General features: G+C 46.8%; 1 protein-coding gene across 1 annotated transcript in view; it reads left to right on the plus strand.

The window, feature by feature from the left end:
• Positions 1–192: 192 nt before the first annotated feature.
• Positions 193–17,789, plus strand: part of CALN1 (calneuron 1) — a 322,912-nt gene continuing 305,315 nt past the window's right edge. The window contains exon 1 of the mRNA XM_006088222.3: positions 193–224. The gene's annotated coding sequence lies outside the window, so the exon portion shown is untranslated. The remainder of the gene's footprint in view (positions 225–17,789) is intronic.

The raw sequence follows: 17,789 nt of genomic DNA on the forward strand, positions 1-17,789 counted from the left end.
CGCCTTGGGCCCCTTAGGAACCGCCGCAGCGAAGATTTCCGCCGAGAGACCCGCCCCGGGCTGGGTGTGTGAGTTTGCGGCCAGAGGCTGCCCGCCAGCGCCCGCATCGCGCCGGCCTCCTCCCTGCGGAGCTCTGAAGAGCGCCCCCAGCTCCGCGCCTCCGCGCCTCGGAACCCGGGCTTCAGGGCTGTGGGCCCGCGCGGCCGGCCCTGGCCCTGCGAGAGGTGAGTGCCACCACCCGTTCGCCCCCTCTCCTCGTCTCCTGCCCTCGCCTTCCCCGGCGTTCTCACCCTTCTCCACGGTGCGCAAAGCCCGCGGCTGGCTCGGGCCCCTCTCCCCGAAGTGGGCGGGCGGGCGGGCAGGTGGCCGACAATGCCTCCATACCTGTTGGCCCGGGCAGAGGGCATCCCAGCTCGCCGGAGCCACCTTGCTCTCCCTTGGGGTGGCTCCTGGACGCCGCCCGGGGGCGTGGGGCTGGGCAAGGGCCATGGGTGTCCCACTTGGGTGTCCCGGAACTGTGCGGGCTGTAGGTTGGGGGCCAGGCGCCAGGGCGGAGGGAAGGGACGGGAGGGCAGGGAATCCGAACCGCAGCCCAGGTGGGAGGGCAGCACGGCTTCCAGGTCTCCGGGAAGCCGGGAGTCATGGCGATCAGGCGAGGCGGGAGGCGGGGGGCAGGCTTCCCTCCACCGCCAGCCCCTAGCGCGGGCTGCTCGCCTGCCTGGGCGCACGCTCCTCGCCTCCACCCGATCGGGGTCCGGGCCCTGCGGAGTTCGGGATAACCGGGGAGGCCTCTGGCAGCCCAGACCGGGACCTGCTGACGCTCAGCTGGCCGCTGGGCACCAAGCAGCTCCGTGGGTCCGGCGCCCGGGCAGCGGCAGGCTCCGGCTCTCAGGGTAGTTTGGGCTGAAACTCGTGTCCCAGCCTCCCCGGACTGGCGCCACAGGGAGTGAACTTCTCAGACTTGGCCGGAGGGCTCCCAGGCAGCAGCAGGTAGTTCTGGGGCCGGGCTGGGGCCAGGGTGAGCGGGGAACGCCTCTCACCTGCGGGACGGTGGTGGGGAGGGTGGATCCAGGGTTCGTTCGTTCGTTTCGCCTCGGAGGCGCCAGCCACGTGCGCCCTCTGCCCCCGCCGGGCCCGCCGCGGCGCTTGCACAGCTCTTTTTGGTTTGGGGAGGAGTGTGTGGGGAAGGCGCCTTCCTTGCCGTTGCCCAGGTTCCCGCTCTCAGCCCAGGTGAAACGGCGACTGCAGTTCCTTGGGTGCCAAGACCGGGGCGCCATCCCAGCCCTTGAGCCTGCGTGTTCCCAGAAAAAGGAGACTTAACCTGGGCTCAGGGAATAGGGGCTTCTTGCTGACTGTGTGTGTCTATGTTGGGTCGCGAAGTCTGATTAGTTGTAATAATAATTACATTCTAGAGTGGATAAGAGCGGCCTCGTGATAGAGGTGAGGTGACCTCTAGAAGAAGGGTGAAATTTCTGCCCTCTGTATGTCCAGACACACCCAGCGTCTGTGCAAATGGGAACACTCTTAACTCTCAGGATTTCCACATTTTGCTTCTTTAACTGCCGACTTTTAGTAAAAAAAGATAAACTCTTTTTCAAGTCAGGCATCAGAGCTTTGGAAAGGGTTTTAAAGCCATTTGGTGTGAAATTGTCTGGAGGCTAGAGCAGGACAGGTTTTTTTTTTTTTTTTTTCCCAAATCAAAGCCTGACTGCACCTCTCCTTGGCTTGCTGGTGGTTTTAATTTCATTTTTGGGGCGGGGGGCGGGGCGGGGAAGGGGAGTGTTGATGGAGTCCCAATTTTATTTATCTGAGGCTTTGACTGAAGCTAGATGGCAAGTGAGACCTCCCTCCCCCGAGCTTGCAGCTCTGTTGTGGCACCCAGTCAGGATTCATCCCTGGGCCCCAGAGCTGCACAGCCAGCGCTGCTAGTCCCTTAGGCGGTTGGTGGTGGCCCTGGTGAGTGCCCCGTGGATGCTCTGGGCTGCGTTCCCCCAGCAGCAGGGCCCTCCTTTCTGAGTTCACTGCAGACCTGTGGGTTTTTCATGGCACCAGCTGCCGGGAGAACAGCGATGTTTACTGAGAAGCTGGTCTAGGACACTGACATTGGTTACGGGATAGATCCAAGTGGAGTAATGAAAACAAAACTCGGAGGAAACCCAATCCCTAGGCTATTTTATTGGAGGAGCGCTAAATCCTCTTAGAACGATCACCTTTCTCTGAACTCGGAATGTAACTGGTGCCAGTAATCAGGCCTTCGGTGAGGGTACAGAGTAAGGGCTTTTTAGAAAGAAAATAATTTAATTCAGCTGGTTCTGTGGAGAAACTGATGGGCATGACTTGATGAAGACACACCGCTCTGAGGGGCGGTGGGGATTGGCATGCAGTGAGGGTGTGTGTATGTGTGTGTGTGTGACAGCTGCTTGGTTGACTTGAACATTTATCTCCACGGTGGGAGGACTCTGATCAGTGCTTAATACTGGGGAGTGTTGGGCTCCAGTCTAGAACTTTCTTTTCCGTGGCGAGTGGACAGTGTGCTCCGAGGCCACCAGCCAGTGAGAGAGGTTTCTGTGCACTGGTACTTATGCCTGCAGTCCAGGCTTTGCCAGCCCAGTCCACCACCGGCCGCCCATGCCGTACTCTTGGGTGGCAGAAAGGCCGCTAGTTCTTATGCCGAGAGGAATTCTCCTGGCGGCTCTGATAGAACTTTGGACGTTTCAGGTCTTTGAAGACACTCTTTATTCAGAGTTCGGAGCCTCTGCTTGCTGCAAGACGCTGTCACACATCTGAGCTCACATAATCCTCATTTTTCATATTTGGAAAGGGATGCTAAGGGAGGTTAGGTTCAATAACTTTCCTGGGGCTGCGTAGCTTGTGGGGAAGAGGCAGGGTTATGGTTTGATTCCAAGAGGCCGGGCTTTCTGATTCTAAGTCCCCGGCTCTTTCCACACTGCTGCTTATGATCCGAAGGGTATTTTAGTCACCTTTGACCTTTGGTGCCTCTTTCAGAGTCAGACCCGTAGTGGGTGCCCTGTCTGTGTTTGCTGAGTGAATCTAGGTCAGCGTCTCATTCCTCATTCCTGATGAGGATGCTCAAGCTCTGGAGGAGCCGGACTTGTGTGCAGTGGGTCAGGGGAGGAGGCTCTGCCCTCCCGGGGGGCCCATATCCCAGCCTCGGGAGGTGCAAGACCAGGTTTGGTTTGATTGTGGGCTGCTGCTTGTTTGTTCGCATGCTCCCTGTCAGCGTGCTCACATTAGTGTGGGGTGGGTGGCATCTTTGCCCTTCACTGGAGGCTTAAACTAATGTAGTCAGAGTGTCTGAAATATCCTTTTATGATGAAAAGGCAGCGCAGTGAACAATAGCCTCCGATTCCTGTTAAAAACCGTGCGTCCTGGCTCTCAAGCGATGAAACCGTCTTCCAGATGGGCAGAGCCTAGACCAGTGATGGCGAACCTTTTGAGCTCGGCGTGTCAGCATTTTGAAAAACCCTAACAACTCTGGTGCCGTGTCACATACAGAAATTTTTTGATATTTGCCACCATAGTAAAACAAAGATTTATATTTTTGATATTTATTTTATATATTTAAATGCCATTTAACAAAGAAAAATCAACCAAAAAAATGAGTTTGCGTGTCACCTCTGACACGCGTGTCACAGGTTCGCCATCACTGGCCTAGACTGATCCCTCCGTCACTCAGTTTCAGAGTAATTCTGAATGTGGTTAGAAAGACGGAAAATGAAAACACAGTGGTTGCATCCGACCTGCGGTTTTCAAAGTGAATTATGATTTTAATCACTTGAACAAAACCATCTAATAAGCGGTTAGTTAATATATTATCTAACAAAATGTATTCAGTGCCTGTATGTGGTATGGATATTGAGATAAATATGACACAGCACCTGTCATAAAAAATTCACAGGTGAGTGGGGAAGGCAGACCATGTATCAGGGGCACACATTTGTGGTCAGAGACAGCAGGCAGCTAGCCTAGGATGGAAGTGATGTCTGAGCTGAGCTTAAAGGGTGATTAGGAAGTGGTCAGCCTTAAACAGGTATTCTATGCAGAGGACCTAGGGTAGGCACAGGGAGAGAGGTAAGAAAACATATAGAAGATATGGGGAAGCAGCTGGTAGTTTGGAGTTCCTGGAGTTTACAGGTTGAGGCAGAGAGTGACGAGAGAAGAAGCTGGAATGATAGATGGAGGTCTTTGGTCAGGACTGGAGGTTCCACATTTCTCCATTAGGGGATGGGCAGCATGGTCAGATTTGAATTTTAGGTAAGACTTGTTGGAGACCTTGTAGAGAATGGATTTGGCAGAAAGACCAGCGGAGTGGATACCAGTGAGGTGGCTAGTGCTGAGGCCATGTGGGGTTGTGGAGCAGAAGAGATGGATTGGGCAAACGTTTAGGACAGCGGTTCTCAACCTGTGGGTCGCGACCCCTTTGGTGGTCGAACGACCCTTTCACAGGGGTCGCCTAAGACCATCCTGCATATCAGATATTTACATTACGATTCATAACTGTAGCAAAATTACAGTTATGAAGTAGCAACGAAAATAATTTTATGGTTGGGTCACAACATGAGGAACTGTATTTAAAGGGCCAGAAGGTTGAGAACCACTGGTTTGGGAGAATTCTCAGAGTTCCTGGGTTGCAAGCAACAGAAACCAACTCTGTATAACAACTAAACCAAAGAGAATGTATTAGCAGTATTGATGGGAACTCGCAGGACTGAAGACACACCTGAAAGGCCAGGCTTGGAGCAGACAGGAGTTAGGCAGAGGGGATATTGGTGGCGGGAATGGCCCATGGTTTCTCTCGGGTGATAGTATGGAAGCAAATGATCTCCAGCCTTTTCCGCCTCCTCTTCCTCCTCCATCATCATCATCATCATCATCTCATATTCTTCTGTTATATTCAAACGCACAGAGGAAATGTCCACTTGGCATAGCTTTGGGTCTTCATGCTTAGTAGCAGTTTTCTGAAATATCATTGGAATGGGGAGAGGTAGTTTTCTGAAAGATACGAATGATCCCGTGAAAACACGGCGACCTAGAAGAAGTTGGGCATGTCTTCCACAGGAAGGGATGTTGGTGAGACTTCTTGATTAATTGATGTAGGAGTAGGAGAAAGGGAAGGGTACAGCGTGACTACTGCGTTTCTGATTTAGGTAATGAGGTGGATAAAAAAAATGAAACTGTGGCTAAGACTAAACAGCTCACTTTCCCCCCCACCGGCAGGGCTATGGGCAGCATTGTCTGATCAGGCTGCCTGAGAAGGTGATGACCTATTTTTAAAAGTCTCATTAAGGGGCAGTGCTGCTATCAATAAGACCATTTAAGTAGTTACTTTATCTCATGCTCCACAAATCTGTGTACTTGGAGTACATTTTCATCCATTCAACCAATGTTTATTATGCATCTCTGGCTTAGGTACTGGGGGAAAAGGTGAATCAGACAGAGGTGGTACACTCGTATTCTGGTGGTACAAGACAATCAAATAGAAAATAAAATTAGATGATCTGATGGAGATAGGTGCAGTGAGTGCTCACCAAGGAGCCCTATTTAAGGAGGGTAGGTCAGGGGGAGATCTGGAGAAGAACTTCCAGACAGTGGGTGTATCCAGTGCAAAGGTCCTGAGGTCTGAACAAGCTGGATGCATTAAAGCAGCGGTTCTCAACCTGTGGGTCGCGACCCCTTTGGCGGTCGAACGACCCTTTCACAGGGGTCGCCTAAGACCATCCTGCATATCAGATATTTACATTACGGTTCATAACAGTAGCAACATTACAGTTATGAAGTAGCAACGAAAATAATTTTATGGTTGGGTCACAACATGAGGAACTATATTTAAAGGGCCAGAAGGTTGAGAACCACTGCATAAAAGGAACAGGAAGGAGGCTGGTATGGCAAGAGGTGAGTTTAGAGAAGCAGGGGCTAGTTGATGGGGAGCCTCAGAAGTCACCCTGTGGAGTTTGAGTTTGATACTGAGTTTGATGGAAGCCACTGGAGGGTTTTAAATGGGAGAGTGAGTGACTTAAACATGTTTTTGAAAGATCATACCGGCAGCTTTGCATTCTGTGTGCACTATCTTGGTACAGTAAAACGAGTCTTTATTAGAGTGTAAAATGAAACGTTTAATGTTTAAGAGTAACAGATGGAGAGAAAATGCTTTGGTAACCTTAATTTAGTGGTTTCTAATGTAGCAATTAAGTGTGGGTACTGACAAAACCACATTTTAGAAGAATAATGAAAATCAGTGTTCTAAAAATGTTCACACTGCTTGTTCAAAGATGTTGGCATTTTGAATGATTTTTATTTTTATTTTTTTGAAAATGAGCACATATTTATTTTATAATCAGAAAAGAATGGTTTGAAAATGTAGACACTGATGACCACAAATGCCTTGAATGGGGTGTTGTAAGAAGCATATCTACGAAAAACTTTTTCCTACCATTCTATTTCTGGAAATATTTTGCACCAGCTGCCCCAATGGGTGGCTCTTTGTTTGATTCTTAAAAATATTTTTAGTTACAAAAGCAAACATTTTTTTAAAAATGTAAAGCAATACAGAAATGTTACATAAAAAGCGATAGCATTTCTCTGTTCTCTCATTCCCCCGACAATTACCATTCTGTACATATATTATTAGACTTTTTTCCTATGCATTTCAAATATCCTATATAATAAAAGTGTAATATGCTAATTAGACCGGATGTCCTTCTGGACGACCTTTCTGATGAAGCTGGGGCTGTCAGGAAAGCCTGGGTCCTGGGTGCCAGAGGGGAGCCGGTGCCGGCAGCCAGGGGAAGGAAGGCCTACTCTTGCACGATTTTTGTGCATCAGGCCTCTAGTACATCTATATTTTGTCGAAGGATTTTGGAATAATGCTGTAACAAAATTCCTTCCTCTACAGCTTGAAACCTAGATGACCTTCCCCCCTTGAATCAAAGTCATTAGGAAACTTGAATACATAGATTAGCTAGGAGAAGCTGCATCTTGTCTTTTTAGTATTCAGAGTGTTCACTGAAAGCATACTTTATACTTATAAAGAATAGGGCAATTAAATATTCATTAAATGTTCATTTTTGAGCATTGAAATATATTGCTCTAACATTGGAGCCCAGAAGTTGGTACATGATTACAAGCCACTTGCAGTGTTTCATTAACAAAAGTTAGCCAATATGGAAGCTCAGAAGTGCAAATTAGGGAGCTTAGCTAATTATTTTGCTGACATATTTATTGCAGTAGAGGACTATCCTTTGAAAACAGGACAGGAAAAACCTTCAGTGAAGTGTTCCTTAGAGCCGTTGATGTGTTTGGGAAGAGCTGTACATCTGTGTGGTCTCACCGTGCAGACGGGGTGTGGGGCTGGTGCTGGGAATGAAACTCAGTATTAGGGTAATTGAACAGTGTCGGATTGGTCTCATTATGTGATTCAGCAGAATTACTACTTTCTCATCATTATTTTAATTACATCCTCTCTTGGTGAAGAGAAGAGCCAATATATGCTTCGAAGAGAATGATTATAAAGTAATAGAATCATGGAGTTTAAGGGGGAGCAGGGACCGAGGTTATCTCATTTTACAGATGGGAAAAACGAGGACCGCAGGAGTAAATGACATGCACTCTGTCAAGCAGAGTCGATTTCCTCACCCTAGTACCTCTTCCCTATACTCTGTAATGGCTCTGTGTTGTCAGAAAATGTATTTGTTTTGGTAAACCCGAGAATTAGAAAAGCACTCCGAAGCTGATGAAAAAATGGGAGGGTGTTTGAGCTGTTCATTCATTCTGTAAAATGTAATCTGCTTGTGTACTGATAACAGGCCTGACTACTGCGTAAACATCTTTATAGCCTGGGAAGAAAGCCTCAAACATCTGTACTACACATTGATGTAGCATGTCAGCCTCCAGCATTCCTACGGCTTGTCCTTAAAACCAGTTGTTCTGTTGTTTAATCTGGTCTATGGTGGCCAATTCATTTTACACACAGACACGCAAACACGTATTCCATATCCAGCAGGAAGTGACAAGTATTCATCCTCTTCTGATTATTAGTATTTCCTCATTTTACAGATGAAGAAACGAAGATGCAGCAAAGCTGGGTAACTTGCCCAGGGTCCCAGGTTAGCCTCCATGGTCTCCTCCAGAGGCATGTGATGCGCTCCACCTTCCATTGCCTCGCAAAGACAAGCAAACTCTACAACAAAGACCAGACTTGCCCTGGCTGATGTGGCTCGGTTGTCATCCCATGTACCAGCAGGTTGCTGGTTCCACTCCGGATTTCCAATCAAGGGCGCATGTCTGGGTTTTGGGCTTGATCCCTGGTAGGAGGTATGCAGGAGGCAGTCGATTTATTGATGTGGCGTTCTTACAGTGATGTTTCTATCTTTCTCTCCTCTCCCTTCCGCTCTCTCAAAATCAATAGACTATTCTTTTTTTTTTTTTTTAAAAAAAGGAAGAGCATACTCTGACTTTGTGAAATTGCTGTAACTAGTTGAATCACTTTTTGTCTGGGCAAACTCATGGATGTAGACCTAGAAAGATCTCTTCTGGGGATTCAGTTTTCAAGTCTGTTTTGTGGGTTGTCCCTAACCCCTTCCCTTCATGAGTCACTTGGTGGCAGCAGGTTGAGGACGGATCATCTCTCAGCTGAGGCTGGTGGCCCTCTTTTCACTCCCAGATCCAACTGTCAAGTTAGTTACAAGGATGTTAACCTGCTTCTGAGCTCTGGTGGATCCAAGTACTGCTGTATTCCAGCGTGGCTCCTGTTTTATCTTTTAATAAATACCGAAGTTCCCTACTTCTCCACATAGAGAAATAAATGCTTCTTTAAAAAACCCAGAGGCACGGAATCTGAGGGGCCCTCAAAGGGCAGGAATCACAGGAGAAGGATCACAAAATTAAAAAGGAGGGAAATATAAATACTGGCAGATACTGTCAATGGGTCCTCACTCAGAGATCATAGCCTTAAATTTTTAGTTACGGCACAGGCTGACTCAGAATCTTGCACACCAGGAGGGACTGAACAAGGGCATCCTGGTGGACTCCCTCTACTCCCTCCGTTTTGGCCTCTGGCCCTGAGGTCCATGTGCTTTGGGATCCTTGAATGAAAGGTGTTGCTGAAAAAGAAAGTTCTGTACTCTGATTTGAAGTGGTGCAGTTGCCGAGAGAGAGAGAGAGAGAGAGAGAGAGAGAGAGAGAGAGAGAGAGAGAGAACTAAAAGCTAAAAGATGGCTTTCTCCTGGAATGAGCACCTTGCAGGAGCTTGGAGGTCAGGGGAGTAACCTCAGACATGAATGTAAACACAAGAAGCAGGTTCTGATTCGGGATGGTGACCCATCATCACTTGGAACTTTAGTGGGTGATCCTGCTCTCTTCTTGGGAAAGGTGATACAGACCTTTCCAGAGGGAAGTCAGTTGACCCGGGATTTGAGTTTTAGAACCAGAAGTGGAGAATCTAGCTCAGTGTTTCTCAAACTTTGCTGCACATTAGAATCCTCTGAGAAAAAATGTCCCAGTGCCCCATCACATACCAGGAAAGTGATGTCAGATTCTTGGGAGTGATGGGGTCCAGCCCCCCAGGTGATTCAGTGCACTGTCCCGTCAACTTTGAGAATCAGGGCTCTAGACAGCTGTTCTCAAACTGAGGTGCCCTGCAAGTTGCCAAGGGATGTTGTTCAAACGCAAATTCTGATGCCAGGTCTGGAGCAGGCCTGGAGCCTGCGTTTCTAAGAAGCTCCAGGTTCTCCTACTGCTTCTCATTGGCCACACGGGGAAGGCAAGGCCCAGGCAGGAGAATCAGATTCCTGATCTGTTTGGCTTCACATGAAAGGCTTCTGGAACCATTGCCTTTTCATGGGATTACAGCATCTTTGGTTCATTCAGGGTAGGGTTGGAGAACAACGAGCCTGGACCCTACCTCCCCCTCCCTCTTTAATATTATAAAGAACAGATCAATGAAATATTCATTAAAGTTCATCTCTGGACATTTAAACATTATTGCTCTAGTATTGGAGCCCAAAAGTTAGAATCATGACTACAAACCATTTGCACCTCTTTGTCCTTCAGAATCCAGAGCATCCTCCTGCCCCCGGTCAGCATTTATAGAGTCAGAATCAGAGGCTCCGAGAGCTGCAAGGGACCTTACCAATTATCTAGTTTAAACCCCTTAGTTTTGAAAGGGAGGAAACTGATTGGTCCAGAGCAGCCGTGGGCAAACTACGGCTGCTATGGACTAGAGACCAGGAGGAGGGACATGGCAGGATGAGGCTTGGGGAGAAGGAACCCCCTGCTGCTCCCCATGCAGGTTACTTTGAATTTATATTAGTTCACACAAACACTCCATCCATGCTTTTGTTCCGGCCCTCCGGTCCAGTTTAAGAACCCATTGTGGCCCTCGAGTCAAAAAGTTTGCCCACCCCTGGTCCAGAGTCACAAATCATCAGGCCAGGGCTGCTATGGACTGGAGACCAGGAGGAGGGACATGGCAGGATGAGGCTTGGGGAGAAGGAACCCCCTGCTGCTCCCCATGCAGGGGAATCAGGAAACAGAGACACCCAGAAAGATGGATGATGTAGTCAGGTTAAAAGCGCCTGTGAATCGAGAGACATTGCTGTTAATTATACTTGTGATTTTCCATCGCCTTTCCCCAGCCAACTTTAGTTTAACTGCACAGGAGCTTGACGAAGTTCTTTGCTTCTGCGGTTGGAGTTGACACCTTGACAGATGTTTAGTAGCTTGTTCCCAGGTGGGATGCTAATGCAGGCTGCCCTACCTGATGCAAAATAATTACATTTACTGTTTTCACCCCAAATATTTTCCTCCTGTCATCGAAACAAATAAAGAACATTCTTGACATATAGGTTTCTTGATGTCATGGTGATTATCTTAAACTTGTTGTAAGAATAGTTCCTAATTGGTGCTCTTGGCATTTATCACCTAGATGTGATGTGTTCGGCATGTGATGACTAACAGATTATATTTTGTTGGATCCTTTCCTTCTGCTTTTTTCAACTGAAGGCACCTGTTTCAGCATGTCAGTGTTGACAGGGACAATTTCCTGCCTATCTCTTCATGCTTTGCTTCACATGAAGGCTCAGAGACTGAAGGGGACATTGCATTCTCAGGGCAGGTGTATTTTGTCCTAGAAGATCAAGTCTTTACAATAGAGTAGGAAAAGACTTAGGGGCACATGAAAGTTAGCATAAAGGTTGAGGCAGTATAATTATAGCTAATGGTTATATAAGTACTCCTTTCTAAGTACTTCACGTATGTTAACTCATTTAATCCCTTCAATAACCCGGGGAGGTAAGGTAGATGCCATTATTGTCTCCATTGGTGTAGATGAGGATGCCAAACCACAGAGAAGTTAAGTACTTTGCTGAAAGTTACACAGCTAATGAGTGGTGAAGCTTGTCTCCTGGCTCTGGAAGCCGGGCTCTTAGGCGACTAGGCCAGTGGTCGGCAAACGGTGCTCGCGAGCCACATGTGGCTCTTTGGCCCCTTGAGTGTAGCTCTTCCACAAAATACCACGTGCGGGCGCGCACGTACAGTGCGATTGAAACTTCGTGGCCCATGCGCAGAAGTCAGTTTTCGGCCTGGGCGAGTCTATTTTGAAGAAATGGCGTTAGAAGAAGTGGGGGGTGTCCGTCGGTCGGGTGACAGGAGATGTGGCGCAGGCGGGCCACGGGATACGCAGCGCGGGGGAGGCACCAAATATCAACAGTACTTAAACTATATAGGTAGGTTAATAACAATGTACCTACCTATATAGTTTAAGTTTAAAAAATTTGGCTCTCAAAAGAAATTTCAATCGTTGTGCTGTTGATATTTGGCTCTGTTGACTAATGAGTTTGCCGACCACTGGACTAGGCCAGTGATGGCGAACCTTTTGAGCTCGGCGTGTCAGCATTTTGAAAAACCCTAACTTAACTCTGGTGATATGTCACCTATAGAAATTTTTTGATATTTGCCACCATAGTAAAACAAAGACTTATATTTTTAATATTTATTTTATATATTTAAATGCCATTTAACAAAGAAAAATCAACCAAAAAAAATGAGTTCGAGTGTCACCTCTGACACACGTGTTATAGGTTCGCCGTCACTGGACTAGGCTGTACTGCCTCTGTAATGCCGATTGTCCAGGTGTGCTAGGCATTTCAGAGGACTTCCCTAGGACATTTTCATGCAGACTCCAACGTGCCCCTCTCAGAGCACCCTTTTACCTTCACGGGCGTGGGTGCTGCTCCCTCACACCATGGGAGTCGGTCCTGCTGGTGCTGACCCTGTCCTATTTCCCCAGTCTTTGCTTTTCTAGCTCTCTGTAGATGTGTCAACTGATGGGCCCATGTGTGGGCAAAGCCCAGCTCATAAAGAAGAGAAGCCACAACAATGGGTAAGGTTGGAATGTCAGTTGGGGCAACCCTGTGCACGGTAAGCACCAGCTACCTGTTCTGCATTTGACTTACAGACTTTCCTACTGCACTCAGTTTGGTCTTAATCCTCCTTTGGTGGCTACCCTTTACCCATGTCGTCATAGGTTTCTGAGACTGTGGCTCTGCTGTGCTTTGAGCATGGTAGTCTCTGTTCTGTTCTTGCTGGATTGTTCAGATTGATTGATCACATTACCCAAATAGGAGTCTCAGTGGGGGTTCCACACCTGGTGGAGAGATGGGACCCCTTAGTTCTCCGTTACTTCAGGTCTGCTCTCTGGGCTGGATTTCCTGAGTCCAGTCCTTGCCTTGATTGCTCTGTCCTTGATCACAGGCTGGGCCGCCTGATGGCTCATTGGTCATCAGCTGGCCTGGCCTTGGTGCTCCCTCTCTTCTCGCTGGCCTGGTGTTGCCTCCTGATTTTCACACTACAGCCCGTTCACTTAATGGTTAGCAAATTTTTTTTTAAAAAGGGGCAGATAGTAAATATTTTAAGCTTTGTAGTAGGTCATACGGTCCTTGTTGCAATTACTCAGTTCTGCAATTATAGCCAGAAAGCAACCATAGACAAGTTGTAAATGAATGAGCAGTCTGTGTTGCAATAAAACTTTATTTACAAAAACAGAGATGGACTGGATTTTGGCTCATGGTTGTAGTTTGCTGCTTCTGCTTCTGGATAACTCTTCACTGCTTCTCTCTGCCTTCCAACCTGCAATGACTGTCTCTTCAGAGGTCATTAGCAAGCCTACCCTAGAATCCTCAGTCACATTTCTGAATTCCCCAGAGCCCTGTACTTGTTCACTTCCCTGGCCTGTTGCTGTATTCACTTTGCAACCCTCCATCTAGAATAGCATTAACCATTCACTTTTTCAAGTTCTCAGTCAGCTAAATTGATTCCATTAAAATTTTATGTTGTTCAACTACACTTGGGCCCTAAATTATTTTTACTACTCCTTCTTTTGAACCCTTGGCTGATTTCTTGTCCTCTTTACTATCGCTGTATTCCTGAATTTCTTCGACTCTTCTAAATTTTCTACTCCCCTCAGATGACTTTGATAGATTAAAGGCATGAACTCCATTCCCTCTTCCCTTGACCTCAACACTCTCCATCTTTCTACATCAAAATTTCTCCTTTCTTCCTGTTTCTAAGAAAGAAGTGTCCTTATTTGTTTACAAGGACAGCATGGCTCCGCCATTAATCTTATCAGTTTTCCTTTCTCCTCAGCTCAAATATCAAACTTGCCTTTCCTTAGCTCATAAATATAAGTCTCCCCAAAACTTTGCTTGACCTCAGTGCCTCCCCAGGCTGCTACTCATTTCACTCCCCCTCTTTACTGCAAAGCTTCTGAAAAGGAGGGTCTGCCCCTGCTGCTCTCACTGGCTCACCTGACCTGAGGCTTGTCCCTTAGCTCTTTGCTGTTGGCCAACCCTACGGTTGGTCCCTATGATATTAAGTCGTAGGTACTTAATGCATTATGAACTTGCTTTTCAAAGATCACTGACATCCTCACTTTAAAATCTAACGAGGTGGACTCATTTTTCTTACTTGGCAATATTTGACACCGTTCTCCAACCTTTTCCTATGGACCTGCCCCCTGAATGAACTGTGCTGGCTTATTCTTACCCCTTAGATTTTGGTATTAGTTTTCCAGGGCTGCTGTACCAAAGCAGCACAATCTGGGTGGCTTAAACTACAGACATTTATTTTCTCTCAGTTCTGGAGCCTGAAGTCCAAGACCCAGGTGTCAGCAGGATGGTCCCTTCTGAGGGCCGTGAGGGAAGGCTCTCTGCCCGACCTCTCTCCTTGGCTTGTAGATGGCTGTCTTCTCTGCATCTTCACATGGTTTTCCTTTCTGTGTGTCTGTGTTCAAATTTCCTCTTCTTATAAGGACACCAGTTATATTGAACCAGGGCCCACTCGACCTCATTTTAACTTAATTACCTCTTTAAAGCCTATTTCCAAATACGGTCACATTCTGAGGTTAGGAATTCACCATATGAATTTGTAGAGAGACACAAGTCAGCCCATCACACTTCTCTATCTCATGTTTCCCTTTCCAACCCTCAAATGTAGGTGTTCCCACAGTTCATGCATTTGCCTCTTTCTTTTCATGTTCTCTCTAGTTTCTTTCTTTGAACAATCTTTTCCACTCCTCTATGCTTTAACTATCTCTTGAGCATCACCGTCTTATCAGACTTTAGGTGTAAATTATCCCACGGGCACTCCAAACTCAGCAGGGTCCAAGCAGAAGGGACCAGTTCCTTCCCAATCTACAGTGTGTTCTCCTGCCTGGCCCGAACATCCAGCCCCACGGACACTCAGAATAAGAAGCTTGCTGTCATCTCTGGCTCTCGCTCCCCACCCACACGTGCTCGATCGATGTGTCAGTTTTGTTGTTTGGCACCAATGTTTGACCCCACTGCCACTGCTCTTATTCTGGTCTGGACTTGAGCCAGCTCCGACTGGTCCATCCACTGAAAACACAAGGTGAGTCATGACATTCTGGGCTTCCAGAGACTTCCAGTTGCATTTTGAATTCTTAGTGACTTTCCGTTGGCCTCCTTGGGCATCGGACACCGTCACTTCTGTGTCTTCAAATTCCACCGAGACCGACCTCTGTGTCCTTGCTGTACTCTATCTGCTCCTTGTCATGCAGAGGCAATGTTAAATCCGACCTTCCCGGTGAAGCTGAATTTAATTTCTCCCTCTCTGTGTATGTATAATACTTACTTACCTAGACATTTACCCTAATGCGTATTGGCTTGCACTAAGTATCACAGTTAGAATAACAGAGTCCTGGAAAAGACAATTAAAGAGATTTTAGAAGACATCCCTTTCAACGAGGAAACAGACCCTCCGTGAGCTAAGCTAACTTGTAGTCATGTCTCTTCTTCCCCTTCTACATTGTGAGCTTTTTAAAGGGCTTGGTGTGTGTGCCGTGTGTGGGCTGTGTGTGTGTGTTTTTTCTCCACAGTTCTTGGCACAGTGCTTTGCCTGAAAGGCATGATTAGAGATGTTTCTTAAGTTTAATTGGAGGGCAGTCCTGTGGGGATCCAGCTGTGATCTGAAGACTCGGACATCAGTTGGGAAGAGCAAGCCCGTGTTGGTTTGCAAGATGGTCTCCCTGCAGTAATCTTTGTCTCCATCATTTGCTCTGTGATTATTTGCTCAGTGTAAAGCAGAGATAATACACCGGGCACTTCTCCCACTGGGGAGGTGACCAGTAGGGGAGGAATGGAAGTTACTTAAATGAACTACTTCTTTTAGTACCTTGAATTCTTTGGAGAAGATGCAGGAGAGGAAACAAAGTAAAATCAAGGTATTTCTTGATAGAATCCTTTAGGTAGATCTGAACAGATGAGTTAGGGAGTGATTATTTGCACTGAAATTGAATAATTCACGGTAGGGGCCTCTTAAATAGGAACTCCCTCATAAATTTGAATGGCGTTTCCAGATCATTAGGTAATTGGCAGAGGGAAGGGAAGGCAGAGAAAATCATCTGTGTGAACAGCAGCAGAAAGCGCCATCAGAAATAGCGGCAAGCAGGTCAGATATTATAACTCGAATCGCTGGGAAACTGATTGGCTTATTGCACAGAGTAAAAGGTTCTTTGGAAAGGGTGTGGTGGTTTAACATTCTTTCTCCTGCCTTTCCGATGCATGGAATCTTCATGTCTCACTTTTCTCCCGGAAGCTCTTTGGATCCCTGCATTTATCAGGGCTGATACATGGTGCCTCTTGGGGGAGCAGTGAGCCCTTTACCCTGGAGGGGCCGCACACCCCTCAGTCTTTTCCCCCCTCTGGCTCAGTGCTTCTTGCATTGCCTGGGGGTGAGGGGTGAGGCCTGTCTGGGTGCCACAGGGGCCCCCCTTGTGGTCACAGCTCCGTGGATACTGGCTGTCACCAGTCTCCTGGTGGAGCCAGTCAGGCAGCGCACACAGTTTCAGGAATAGTTGCAGCACCGAATTGCCCAGCTCAGATCCATTCAGCCTTCATTGAGAAATGTTTGGGAGCAGTCTGCCTTGTGGACCATGGCCTGTAGATTGACCAGCGGTTCAGGGCTTTTCGAAGGAGACTGCTGCCCTCTGAGCACTGTTTTACGTGTGTAAATGTGAAGTACAAAGCAAAACATTTGTGGTCAAACGTCAGCAAATAAGAAAACAGGAGAAAATAAAATGTACTTTTAATCCCATGATCCCAGAGATAACTGTGGGCCACAATTTGGGGATAAAATCTCCCAGAGTTTGTGTTTGGGTGTTTTAGACATTTATGAAGCCTTCCTCTCTCTATTAGAAGGGGTCGTGAGGGGAATACTCTTGTACAAGTTGTCTTTTAACTTAATATTTTGTGGATGTCTTTCCAGGTTGTTCCATATGCTGCTTCCTCATCATGTTTAGTAAATGCGTTCTAGTCCTCAAATGGGTGTGTGTTATTTTTGACTTTACTGTTGAAAAATATTGCACATCCATGAGTGTTTTTCTAAGAATACATTCTCAGGAGTGGAATGATCAGGTCAAGGATTTGGGACCTTTTCCTAAAGATTTTCCCCCTTACACTCCCAGCTGCAATATGAGAGGGCTCATTTCCACGCATCCTCACCCACATTCGATATTGGCATCAGCTCTTTTTGAAACTTGATAGCCAAATTGGTTTCGAATTGTTTATTCTGGATTGCTGGGATCATAAGCAAGCATGCACATTTTTAAAATGTACTTGTTGGCCGTTTGATTTTTTTCTTTTGTGAGTTGCATATTGAAGCTTTATGTTTACTTTTCTATTAAAGTGCTGTTTTCTAAAAAAAAAAAAATAAAGAAGACTGGTAAGAACTCTAGTAGAAAGAATAGTACTCTTTGTGTATTAATGCTACAAAATTTCCCAAATTTGCTGTTTATTTCTTTTATATTATTTTTAACTTACTGTTTTTTTAAAAAAATATTTAATCAAATGTTGTATCCTTCCCTTTTAAATATTTAAGTTTTGGAGTCATGCTTAGAAAATTCTTCCTCCCCCCCCCCTTCCCCAAAATTACATAAATATTTACTTCTAAATGTAAAAAAATTTCTTCCAATTAAAAAAAAACCTGTTTTATTAATGTATCATATTTCAGATAGTGTAAAAGTTGAATAGTATTCAGCAGCTTCTAACACCAAGTGGCTGCCCCCTGCCATCCTGGGAACCACGCTGGGGGCAAGGTTCCAGGGAGCTTGGTGCTGGATTCTGCCATGAGGCTGGTGGGAGCCGAGGGCCCCTGGGTTCTGTGCACAGACTGGCCCTGGTGTTCTTGTTCAGAGAAGGCACTCACTCCACTCTGCACTGGCTGGGTGCCTCTTTTTTATTTCTGCTGAGCTGACTGCT

Source organism: Myotis lucifugus, unplaced genomic scaffold (assembly GCF_000147115.1).
Source record: "Myotis lucifugus unplaced genomic scaffold, Myoluc2.0 scaffold_45, whole genome shotgun sequence".
Lineage (NCBI taxonomy): Eukaryota > Metazoa > Chordata > Mammalia > Chiroptera > Vespertilionidae > Myotis > Myotis lucifugus.